Here is a 14,038-nt window from a genome sequence, read left to right as displayed (position 1 = left end):
TATTACCTACAGTCCGAGTATTTCCTACAGTCTGAGTATTACCCACAGTCTGAGTATTACCCACAGTCTGAGTATTAGCTACAGTCCGAGTATTACCCTCAGTCCGAGTATTACCTACAGTCCGAGTATTACCTACAGTCTGAGTATTACCCACAGTCTGAGTATTACCCACAGTCTGAGTATTACCTACAGTCTGAGTATTACCCTCAGTCCGAGTATTACCCACAGTCCGAGTAATACCTACAGTCTGACTATTACCTACAGTCTGCGTATTACCTACAGTCTGAGTATTACTCACAGTCTGAGTATTACCCACAGTCCGAGTATTACCTACAGTCTGAGTATTACTCACAGTCTGCGTATTACCCACAGTCCGAGTATTACCTACAGTCCGAGTATTACCTACAGTCTGAGTATTACCTACAGTCTGCGTATTACCTACAGTCTGAGTATTACTCACAGTCTGAGTATTGCCTACAGTCTGAGTATTACCTACAGTCTGAGTATTACCTACAGTCTGAGTATTACCCACAGTCTGAGTATTGCCTACAGTCTGAGTATTACCTACACTCCGAGTATTACCTACAGTCTGAGTATTACCTACAGTTCGAGTATTACCCATAGTCTGAGTATTACCTACAGTCTGAGTATTACCCACAGTCCGAGTATTACCCCCAGTCTGAGTATTACCTACAGTCCGAGTATTACCTACAGTCTGAGTATTACCCACAGTCTGAGTATTACCTACAGTCTGAGTATTACCCCCAGTCTGAGTATTACCTACAGTCCGAGTATTACCTACAGTCTGAGTATTACCCACAGTCTGAGTATTACCCACAGTCTGAGTATTACCCACAGTCCGAGTAATACCTACAGTCTGACTATTACCTACAGTCTGCGTATTACCTACAGTCTGAGTATTACTCACAGTCTGAGTATTACCCACAGTCCGAGTATTACCTACAGTCCGAGTATTACCCACAGTCTGACTGTTACTCACAGTCTGAGTATTACCTACAGTCTGAGTATTACCTACAGTCCGAGTATTTCCTACAGTCTGAGTATTACCCACAGTCTGACTATTACCCACAGTCTGACTATTACCCACAGTCTGAGTATTGCCTACAGTCCGAGTATTACCCTCAGTCCGAGTATTACCCACAGTCTGAGTATTACCCACAGTCTGAGTATTACCTACAGTCCGAGTATTACCCTCAGTCCGAGTATTACCCACAGTCCGAGTAATACCTACAGTCTGCGTATTACCTACAGTCTGCGTATTACCTACAGTCTGAGTATTACTCACAGTCTGAGTATTACCCACAGTCCGAGTATTACCTACAGTCTGAGTATTACTCACAGTCTGCGTATTACCCACAGTCCGAGTATTACCTACAGTCCGAGTATTACCTACAGTCTGCGTATTACCTACAGTCTGAGTATTACTCACAGTCTGAGTATTGCCTACAGTCTGAGTATTGCCTACAGTCTGAGTATTACCTACACTCCGAGTATTACCTACAGTCTGAGTATTACCTACAGTTCGAGTATTACCCATAGTCTGAGTATTACCTACAGTCTGAGTATTACCCACAGTCCGAGTATTACCCCCAGTCTGAGTATTACCTACAGTCCGAGTATTACCTACAGTCTGAGTATTACCCACAGTCTGAGTATTACCTACAGTCTGAGTATTACCCCCAGTCTGAGTATTACCTACAGTCCGAGTATTACCTACAGTCTGAGTATTACCCACAGTCTGAGTATTACCTACAGTCTGAGTATTACCCACAGTCTGAGTATTACCTACAGTCTGCGTATTACCTACAGTCTGAGTATTACTCACAGTCTGAGTATTACCCACAGTCTGAGTGTTACCTACAGTCTGAGTATTATCTACAGTCTGAGTATTACCCACAGTCTGAGTATTACCCACAGTCCGATTATTACCCACAGTCTGAGTATTACCCCCAGTCTTAGTATTACCCACAGTCTGAGTGTTACCTACAGTCTGAGTATTACCTACAGTCTGAGTATTGCCTACAGTCTGAGTATTACCCACAGTCTGAGTATTACCTACAGTCCGTGTATTACCTACAGTCTGAGTATTACCTACACTCCGAGTATTACCTACAGTCTGAGTATTACCTACAGTCCGTGTATTACCTACAGTCTGAGTATTACCTACAGTTCGAGTATTACCCATAGTCTGAGTATTACCTACAGTCTGAGTATTACCCACAGTCTGAGTATTACCCACAGTCTGAATATTACCTACAGTCTGAGTATTACCTACAGTCTGAGTATTACCCACAGTCTGAGTATTACCCCCAGTCTTAGTATTACCCACAGTCTGAGTGTTACCTACAGTCTGAGTATTACCTACAGTCTGAGTATTGCCTACAGTCTGAGTATTACCTACACTCTGAGTATTACCTACAGTCTGAGTGTTACCTACAGTCTGAGTATTACCTACAGTCTGAGTATTGCCTACAGTCTGAGTATTACCCACAGTCTGAGTATTACCCACAGTCTGAGTATTACCCCCAGTCTTAGTATTACCCACAGTCTGAGTGTTACCTACAGTCTGAGTATTACCTACAGTCTGAGTGTTACCTACAGTCTGAGTATTACCTACAGTCTGAGTATTACCTACAGTCTGAGTATTGCCTACAGTCTGAGTATTACCCACAGTCTGAGTATTACCTACAGTCTGAGTATTACCTACAGTCTGAGTATTACCCACAGTCTGAGTATTACCTACAGTCTGAGTATTACCTACAGTCTGAGTGTTACCTACAGTCTGAGTATTACCTACAGTCTGAGTATTGCCTACAGTCTGAGTATTACCCACAGTCTGAGTATTACCCCCAGTCTGAGTATTACCCCCAGTCTGAGTGTTACCTACAGTCTGAGTATTACCTACAGTCTGAGTATTGCCTACAGTCTGAGTATTACCCACAGTCTGAGTATTACCTACAGTCTGAGTATTACCTACAGTTCGAGTATTACCTACAGTCTGAGTATTACCTACAGTCTGAGTATTACCTACAGTCCGAGTATTACCTACAGTTCGAGTATTACCCATGGTCTGAGTATTACCTACAGTCTGAGAATTACCCACAGTCTGAGTATTACCTACAGTCTGCGTATTACCTACAGTCTGAGTATTACTCACAGTCTGAGTATTACCCACAGTCTGAGTGTTACCTACAGTCTGAGTATTGCCTACAGTCTGAGTATTACCCACAGTCTGAGTATTACCTACAGTCCGTGTATTACCTACAGTCTGAGTATTACCTACAGTTCAAGTATTACCTACAGTCTGAGTATTACCTACAGTCCGAGTATTACCTACAGTTCGAGTATTACCCATGATCTGAGTATTACCTACAGTCTGAGTATTGCCTACAGTCCGAGTATTACCTACAATCTGAGTATTACCCCCAGTCTGAGTATTACCCCCAGTCCGAGTATTACCTACAGTCTGAGTATTACCTACAGTCTGAGTATTACCCACAGTCTGAGTATTACCTACAGTCTGAGTATTACCTACAGTCTGAGTGTTACCTACAGTCTGAGTATTACCTACAGTCTGAGTATTGCCTACAGTCTGAGTATTACCCACAGTCTGAGTATTACCCCCAGTCTGAGTATTACCCCCAGTCTTAGTATTACCCACAGTCTGAGTGTTACCTACAGTCTGAGTATTACCTACAGTTCGAGTATTACCTACAGTCTGAGTATTACCTACAGTCCGAGTATTACCTACAGTTCGAGTATTACCCATGATCTGAGTATTACCTACAGTCTGAGTATTGCCTACAGTCCGAGTATTACCTACAATCTGAGTATTACCCCCAGTCTGAGTATTACCCCCAGTCCGAGTATTACCTACAGTCTGAGTATTACCCACAGTCTGAGTGTTACCTACAGTCTGAGTATTACCTACAGTCTGAGTATTGCCTACAGTCTGAGTATTACCCACAGTCCGTGTATTACCTACAGTCTGAGTATTACCTACAGTTCGAGTATTACCTACAGTCTGAGTATTACCTACAGTCCGAGTATTACCTACAGTTCGAGTATTACCCATGATCTGAGTATTACCTACAGTCTGAGTATTGCCTACAGTCCGAGTATTACCTACAATCTGAGTATTACCCCCAGTCTGAGTATTACCCCCAGTCCGAGTATTACCTACAGTCTGAGTATTACCCACAGTCTGAGTATTACCTACAGTCTGAGTATTACCTACAGTCTGCGTATTACCTACAGTCTGAGTATTACTCACAGTCTGAGTATTGCCTACAGTCTGAGTATTACCCACAGTCTGAGTATTGCCTACAGTCTGAGTATTACCTACAGTCTGAGTGTTACCTACAATCTGAGTATTTCCTACAGTCTGAGTATTACCTACAGTTCGAGTATTACCCATAATCTGAGTATTACCTACAGTGTGAGTATTACCCACATTCCGAGTATTACCCACAGTCTGAGTATTACCTACAGTCTGAGTATTACCCACATTCCGAGTATTACCTACAGTCTGAGTGTTACCTACAGTCTGAGTATTACCTACAGTTCGAGTATTACCTACAGTCCGAGTATTACCCAGTCTGAGTATTACCCTCAGTCTGAGTATTACCTACAGTCTGAGTATTACCTACAGTCCGAGTATTACCTACAGTCTGAGTATTACCCACAGTCTGAGTATTACCTACAGTCCGAGTATTACCCACAGTCCGAGTATTACCCACAGTCTAAGTTTTACCTACAGTCTGAGTATTACCCACAGTCCGAGTATTACCTACAGTCTGAGTATTACCCACAGTCCGAGTATTACCTACAGTCTGAGTATTACCCACAGTCCGAGTATTACCTACAGTCCGAGTATTACCCACAGTCTGACTGTTACCCACAGTCTGAGTATTACCTACAGTCCGAGTATTTCCTACAGTCTGAGTATTACCCTCAGTCCGAGTATTACCCACAGTCCGAGTAATACCTACAGTCTGCGTATTACCTACAGTCTGCGTATTACCTACAGTCTGAGTATTACTCACAGTCTGAGTATTACTCACAGTCTGCGTATTACCCACAGTCCGAGTATTACCTATAGTCCGAGTATTACCTACAGTCTGAGTATTACCTACAGTCTGCGTATTACCTACAGTCTGAGTATTACTCACAGTCTGAGTATTGCCTACAGTCTGAGTATTACCTACAGTTCGAGTATTACCCATAGTCTGAGTATTACCTACAGTCTGAGTATTACCTACAGTCTGAGTATTACCCACAGTCCGAGTATTACCCCCAGTCTGAGTATTACCTACAGTCCGAGTATTACCTACAGTCTGAGTATTACCCACAGTCTGAGTATTACCCACAGTCTGAGTATTACCTACAGTCTGCGTATTACCTACAGTTCGAGTATTACCCATAGTCTGAGTATTACCTACAGTCTGAGTATTACCTACAGTCTGAGTATTACCCACAGTCCGAGTATTACCCCCAGTCTGAGTATTACCTACAGTCTGAGTATTACCCACAGTCTGAGTATTACCCACAGTCTGAGTATTACCTACAGTCTGCGTATTACCTACAGTTCGAGTATTACCCATAGTCTGAGTATTACCTACAGTCTGAGTATTACCCACAGTCTGAGTATTACCCACAGTCTGAGTATTACCTACAGTCTGCGTATTACCTACAGTCTGCGTATTACCTACAGTCTGAGTATTACTCACAGTCTGAGTATTACCCACAGTCTGAGTGTTACCTACAGTCTGAGTATTACCTACAGTCTGAGTATTACCCACAGTCTGAGTATTACCCACAGTCCGAGTATTACCCACAGTCTGAGTATTACCCCCAGTCTTAGTATTACCCACAGTCTGAGTGTTACCTACAGTCTGAGTATTACCTACAGTCTGAGTATTGCCTACAGTCTGAGTATTACCCACAGTCTGAGTATTACCTACAGTCCGTGTATTACCTACAGTCTGAGTATTACCTACACTCCGAGTATTACCTACAGTCTGAGTATTACCTACAGTTCGAGTATTACCCATAGTCTGAGTATTACCTACAGTCTGAGTATTACCTACAGTCTGAGTATTACCCACAGTCTGAGTATTGCCTACAGTCTGAGTATTACCTACAGTCTGAGTATTACCTACAGTCTGAGTGTTACCTACAGTCTGAGTATTACCTACAGTCTGAGTATTGCCTACAGTCTGAGTATTACCCACAGTCTGAGTATTACCCCCAGTCTGAGTATTACCCCCAGTCTGAGTATTACCCACAGTCTGAGTATTACCTACAGTCTGAGTATTGCCTACAGTCTGAGTATTACCCACAGTCTGAGTATTACCTACAGTCCGTGTATTACCTACAGTCTGAGTATTACCTACAGTTCGAGTATTACCTACAGTCTGAGTATTACCTACAGTCCGAGTATTACCTACAGTTCGAGTATTACCCATGGTCTGAGTATTACCTACAGTCTGAGTATTGCCTACAGTCCGGGTATTACCTACAATCTGAGTATTACCCCCAGTCTGAGTATTACCCCCAGTCCGAGTATTACCTACAGTCTGAGTATTACCCACAGTCTGAGTATTACCTACAGTCTGAGTATTACCTACAGTCTGCGTATTACCTACAGTCTGAGTATTACTCACAGTCTGAGTATTGCCTACAGTCTGAGTATTACCCACAGTCTGAGTATTGCCTACAGTCTGAGTATTACCCACAGTCTGAGTGTTACCTACAATCTGAGTATTACCTACAGTCTGAGTATTACCTACAGTTCGAGTATTACCTACAGTCTGAGTGTTACCCACATTCCGAGTATTACCCACAGTCTGAGTATTACCTACAGTCTGAGTATTACCCACATTCCCAGTATTACCTACAGTCTGAGTGTTACCTACAGTCTGAGTATTACCTACAGTTCGAGTATTACCTACAGTCCGAGTATTACCCAGTCTGAGTATTACCCTCAGTCTGAGTATTACCTACAGTCTGAGTATTACCTACAGTCCGAGTATTACCTACAGTCTGAGTATTACCCACAGTCTGAGTATTACCTACAGTCTGAATATTACCCACATTCCGAGTATTACCCACAGTCTGAGTATTACCTACAGTCTGAGTATTACCCACATTCCCAGTATTACCTACAGTCTGAGTGTTACCTACAGTCTGAGTATTACCTACAGTTCGAGTATTACCTACAGTCCGAGTATTACCCACAGTCCGAGTATTACCCACAGTCTAAGTTTTACCTACAGTCTGAGTATTACCTACAGTCCGAGTATTACCTACAGTCTGAGTATTACCCACAGTCCGAGTATTACCTACAGTCTGAGTATTACCCACAGTCTGAGTATTACCTACAGTCCGAGTATTACCCACAGTCCGAGTATTACCCACAGTCTAAGTTTTACCTACAGTCTGAGTATTACCCACAGTCCGAGTATTACCTACAGTCTGAGTATTACCCACAGTCCGAGTATTACCTACAGTCTGAGTATTACCCACAGTCTGAGTATTACCTACAGTCTGAGTATTACCCACAGTCTGAGTATTACCTACAGTCTGAGTATTACCTACAGTCTGAGTATTACCCACAGTCTGAGTATTACCTACAGTCTGAGTATTACCTACAGTTCGAGTATTACCTACAGTCTGAGTGTTACCCACATTCCGAGTATTACCCACAGTCTGAGTATTACCTACAGTCTGAGTATTACCCACATTCCCAGTATTACCTACAGTCTGAGTGTTACCTACAGTCTGAGTATTACCTACAGTTCGAGTATTACCTACAGTCCGAGTATTACCCAGTCTGAGTATTACCCTCAGTCTGAGTATTACCTACAGTCTGAGTATTACCTACAGTCCGAGTATTACCTACAGTCTGAGTATTACCCACAGTCTGAGTATTACCTACAGTCTGAATATTACCCACATTCCGAGTATTACCCACAGTCTGAGTATTACCTACAGTCTGAGTATTACCCACAGTCCGAGTATTACCCACAGTCTAAGTTTTACCTACAGTCTGAGTGTTACCTACAGTCTGAGTATTACCTACAGTTCGAGTATTACCTACAGTCCGAGTATTACCCACAGTCCGAGTATTACCCACAGTCTAAGTTTTACCTACAGTCTGAGTATTACCTACAGTCCGAGTATTACCTACAGTCTGAGTATTACCCACAGTCCGAGTATTACCTACAGTCTGAGTATTACCCACAGTCTGAGTATTACCTACAGTCCGAGTATTACCCACAGTCCGAGTATTACCCACAGTCTAAGTTTTACCTACAGTCTGAGTATTACCCACAGTCCGAGTATTACCTACAGTCTGAGTATTACCCACAGTCCGAGTATTACCCACAGTCTGAGTATTACCTACAGTCTGAGTATTACCCACAGTCTGAGTATTACCTACAGTCTGAGTATTACCTACAGTCTGAGTATTACCCACAGTCTGAGTATTACCTACAGTCTGAGTATTACCTACAGTCTGAGTATTACCCACAGTCTGAATATTACCTACAGTCTGAGTATTACTCACAGTCTGAGTATTACCCACAGTCTGAGTATTACCTACAGTGCGAGTATTACCTACAGTCCGAGTATTACCCACAGTCCGAGTATTACCCACAGTCTAAGTTTTACCTACAGTCCGAGTATTACCTACAGTCCGAGTATTACCTACAGTCCGAGTATTACCCACAGTCCGAGTATTACCCACAGTCTAAGTTTTACCTACAGTCTGAGTATTACCCACAGTCTGAGTTTTACCTGCAGCGCAAATAATGATGAATTGAGCGTGGGGGTGGGGAGAGCAAATGATAATGAATAAGGGTGGGGGACAACAAATGATGATGAATTGGGGGTGGGGGGAGTAAGTAATGATGCAGTGTGGGTGGGAGAGAGAGAGGACATCACATGACAAGATGAATTGGGGCGGAAGGGGGCATGTACATATAATGAATTGGGAGAGGGGGGCGTTGAGGATAACGGAGTGTGACTTGTAATGAATTGGGGGAAAGAGTACAGATTCTAATTAATTTATATATTCATTAGGTGGCGAAAGTGGCTATTTATAGTTAGTGGGGGCACCATGGAGGATTACAGTTGATATTTGGAATGGTGGGTTGCATAATAACTAATTATATATTAATGGTGGGTGCATATCTGTGTAGTGTAGAAGTTGGGGAATGTGCTTTAGATAACTATGTGCTATTTTATGCAGAGACGAGTCCTGGCTGGAAGAAGTGATGGCGATCTGTGGATGAAGGAGAAAAGCGAAGATGAAGGACTTCAACTAGAGACGTCACTGGTGAGTCAGTGTGTTATCTGTACACTGACACTATACACTGTATACTATGTACAGAGCTCCTGTGTACAATGTCACTGGTGATCCCTGTATTACCTGTACACTGTATACTGAGCTCCTGTGTATAATGTCACTGGTGGTCACTGTATTACCTGTACACTATACACTATATACAGAGCTCCTGTGTATAATGTCACTGGTGATCACTGCATTACCTTTACACTATACACTATATACAGAGCTCCTGTGTATAATGTCACTGGTGATCCCTGTATTGCCTGTACACTATACACTATATACAGAGCTCCTGTGTATAATGTCACTGGTGATCACTGTATTACCTCTACACTGACACTATATACAGAGCTCCTGTGTATAATGTCACTGGTGATCACTGTATTACCTGTACACTATATACTGAGCTCCTGTGTATAATGTCACTGGTGTTCACGGTATTACCTGTACACTATACACAGAGCTCCTGTGTATAATGTCACTGGTGATCACGGTATTACCTGTACACTATATACAGAGCTCCTGTGTATAATGTCACTGGTGTTCACTGTATTACCTGTACACTATACACTATATACAGAGCTCCTGTGTATAATGTCACTGGTGATCACTGTATTACCTGTACACTATACACTATATACAGAGCTCCTGTGTACAATGTCACTGGTGATCCCTGTATTACCCGTACACTGACACTATATACAGAGCTCCTGTGTACAATGTCACTGGTGATCCCTGTATTACCTGTACACTGACACTATATACAGAGCTTCTGTGTATAATGTCACTGGTGATCACTGTATTACCTGTACACTATACACTATATACAGAGCTCCTGTGTATAATGTCACTGGTGATCACTGTATTACCTGTACACTATACACTATATACAGAGCTCCTGTGTACAATGTCACTGGTGATTCCTGTATTACCTGTACACTGACACTATATACAGAGCTCCTGTGTATAATGTCACTGGTGATCACTGTATTATCTGTATACTGTATACTATATACAGAGCTCCTGTGTATAATGTCACTGGTGATCACTGTATTACCTGTACACTGACACTATATGCAGAGCTCCTGTGTATAATGTCACTGGTGATCACTGTATTACCTCTACACTGACACTATATACAGAGCTCCTGTGTATAATGTCACTGGTGATCCCTGTATTACCTGTACACTATACACTATATACAGAGCTCCTGTGTATAATGTCGCTGGTGATCACTGTATTACCTGTACACTATACACTATATACAGAGCTCCTGTGTACAATGTCACTGGTGATCACTGTATCACCTGTTCACTGGCACTATATACAGAGCTCCTGTGTATAATGTCGCTGGTGATCACTCTATTACCTGTACACTATACACTATATATAGAGCTCCTGTGTACAATGTCACTGGTGATCCCTGTATTACCTGTACACTGACACTATATACAGAGCTCCTGTTTATAATGTCACTAGTGATCACTGTATTACCTGTACATTGACACTATACCCTGTATACTATCTACAGAGCTCCCGTGTATAATGGGACTTATGATAATATTAATATTGTGTCTTTTTATTAATGATCAGTATTGCAGTATTCGGTCACTATGTGATGGAAATATGTGGTCTGGTTATGGTAAGCCGGTATTTGTTCATTGTATGTGGTATTATTTGGTCACTATGTGATGGTAAAATGTGGTATGGCCATGGTGTGACGGTATTTCTCCCTTGTATATGGTATTATTCAGTCACTATGTGGTGGTAATATGTGATCTGGTCATGGTGTGACAGTATTTGTTCCTTGTATGTGATATTATTGGTCATTTAAAAAAAATTATGTGACACATTCCCTTACAGAAAATGAAATAAAAATATACCTAAAAAGAATATTGGATATTTTAAGAAATGTTTAATAGGTTAGATTAGAGTAGGGCCCGGCCAAAAGAGACTACCTGGTCGTGGTGGCTACTTAAAAAATCTTTTGGCTAAAACAAAAGCTGATGGCTATGTATGTGATATGATTCGATGGGAACTGTTAATGTGTGATTGGTGAGGACGTGGTGCAGAAGTGGAGTTTTTCCAAGAGTGGGCGGTGGGACTGCGGAAGGTTCGAGGGATGGAGAAGGAACTGGGATGGAAGAGGAGTCTCAAGGGGGCCCGACAATGTTGCCAGTATGGGGCTCTGAAATTCCCCACCCCCACCCTCAATTCATAATATTAAAAACATTACCATGTGTCAAAGTTGACCTCTGTGTGAATAAGGGCAAAAAAAGGACTGGGTCCTGAATGTGGACACCAGCCAGGGGGAGCTTTTTAAATGTACTATCCAGTTCTAGGAAGGGGGGGCCACACCTTGGTTTACACAGAATGCAAAAAATACAAAGAAAAAACACAAAATGTGAGCTTGGTTTAAGTTGGTATACGAGCAGCACATAAATGCGTGTTTCACAATGGCCATGAATCAGAAAAACCTAAAACTCACTCTCAATTCATTATTTGCTCTCCCCACCCCCATTCTTCATTTACTCTCCCCCTCCACTCCTAATTCCTCATTAGCTCTCCCCACCCCACACTCCCAGTTCATTATTTGCTCCCCCCACCTCCACTTCATCATATGCTCTCCTCACCCCCACACACAGTTCATGTACTCTCCTCACCCCCACACACAGTTCATGTACTCTCCTCACCCCCACACACAGTTCATGTACTCTCCTCACCCCCACACACAGTTCTTGTACTCTCCTCACCCCCCACACACAGTTCATGTACTCTCCTCACCCCCACACACAGCTCTTGTACTCTCCTCACCCCCCACTCCCAGTTCATCAAGTGCTCTCCTCACCCCCCACACACAGTTGTTGTACTCTCCTCAACCCCACACACAGTTCTTGTACTCTCCTCACCTCCCACTTCCAGTTCATCAAGTGCTCTCCTCATCCCCCAGTCCCATTTCATGTGCTCTCCCCATCCCCCACTCACAGTTCATCATGTGCTCTCTCCACACCCCACTTCCAGTTCATCATATGCTCTGCCCACTCCCCAGTCCCAGGTCATCATATGCTCTGCCCACTCCCCAGTCCCAGGTCATCATATGCTCTGCCCACTCCCCGGTCCCAGTTCATCATATGCTCTGCCCACTCCCCAGTCCCAGTTCATCATATGCTCTGCCCACTCCCCAGTCCCAGGTCATCATATGCTCTGCCCACTCCCCAGTCCCAGTTCATCATGTGCTCTGCCCACTCCCCAGTCCCAGTTCATCATATGCTCTGCCCACCCCCCAGTCCCAGTTCATCATATGCTCTGCCCACTCCCCAGTCCCAGTTCATCATATGCTCTGCCCACTCCCCAGTCCCAGGTCATCATATGCTCTGCCCACTTCCCAGTCCCAGGTCATCATATGCTCTGCCCACTCCCCAGTCCCAGGTCATCATATGCTCTGCCCACTCCCCAGTCCCAGGTCATCATGTGCTCTGCCCACTCCCCAGTCCCAGTTCATCATATGCTCTGCCCACTCCCCAGTCCCAGTTCATCATATGCTCTGCCCACTCCCCAGTCCCAGTTCATCATATGCTCTGCCCACTCCCCAGTCCCAGTTCATCATATGCTCTGCCCACTCCCCAGTACCAGTCCATCATGTGCTCTGCCCACTCCCCAGTCCCAGTTCATCATATGCTCTGCCCACTCCCCAGTCCCAGTTCATCATATGCTCTGCCCACTCCCCAGTCCCAGTTCATCATATGCTCTGCCCACTCCCCAGTCCCAGTTCATCATATGCTCTGCCCACTCCCCAGTACCAGTCCATCATATGCTCTGCCCACTCCCCAGTACCAGTCCATCATGTGCTCTACCCCCCCCCAAGACCATTTAATTAATTCTATTAAAAAAATAATAAAGTTTTCATACTTACCTCTCTTACGATCTCTGCAGCTCCACTTCTGGACTAGCATCCTCGCGCTCGATGCGGGCGAGTACACGATGACATCATCGCGTACGCTCCGACTCCAGCGCTTCACAGAAGAGGAGGAGGGACTCCCTTGGAGCTTCACGGCTTTTTGGCCAAGAGAGCTGCAAGGCAGAAGCTCCCTGCTGCTAGATATACGCCACCGGCGGCGGCACACTAGCATGTGATACCCATTGGCCTGATGAGCGGAAGCACAAGAAGGGGGGGCCCCCGGACAGGGACAGGGCCCCGCCCTTTTATGCTGTTCACCAGGCCCCATACAGCAGTAAGGGCAGTAATGCTCTGATGGCGGCCCTGCTTAGTATTATCCACAGTCTGAGCATTACCTACAGTCTGAGCATTACCTACAGTCTGAGTATTATCCACCATCTATAGTAGTGATGATATAATAGTACCATCTATAGTAGTGATGATATAACAGTACCATCTATAGTAGTGATGATATAATAGTACCATCTATAGTAGTGATAATATAATAGTACCATCTATAGTAGTGATGATATAATAGTACCATCTATAGTAGTGATGATATAATAGTACCATCTATAGTAGTGATGATATAATAGTACCATCTATAGTAGTGATGATATAATAGTACCATCTATAGTAGTGATAATATAATAGTACCATCTATAGTAGTGATGATATAATAGTACCATCTATAGTAGTGATGATATAATAGTACCATCTATAGTAGT

The 14,038-nt window shown here is 43.5% G+C and overlaps 1 long non-coding RNA gene across 1 annotated transcript in view; it reads left to right on the top strand.

Moving 5' to 3' along the window:
• LOC141164346 (uncharacterized) overlaps nt 1-14,038 on the top strand; it is a 39,369-nt gene that overhangs the window by 24,501 nt on the left and 830 nt on the right. Inside the window, exon 2 of the long non-coding RNA XR_012250896.1 lies at nt 9,275-9,361. This is a non-coding gene — a long non-coding RNA (uncharacterized lncRNA). The remainder of the gene's footprint in view (nt 1-9,274; nt 9,362-14,038) is intronic.

This window comes from Phyllobates terribilis, unplaced genomic scaffold, assembly GCF_046119375.1.
Source record: "Phyllobates terribilis strain yellow unplaced genomic scaffold, ASM4611937v1 Scaffold_10__3_contigs__length_209671492, whole genome shotgun sequence".
In the NCBI taxonomy this organism is placed as follows: domain Eukaryota; kingdom Metazoa; phylum Chordata; class Amphibia; order Anura; family Dendrobatidae; genus Phyllobates; species Phyllobates terribilis.
Note: the sequence above shows the minus strand (reverse complement) of the source record. Positions and strands in the feature narration are given on the sequence as shown.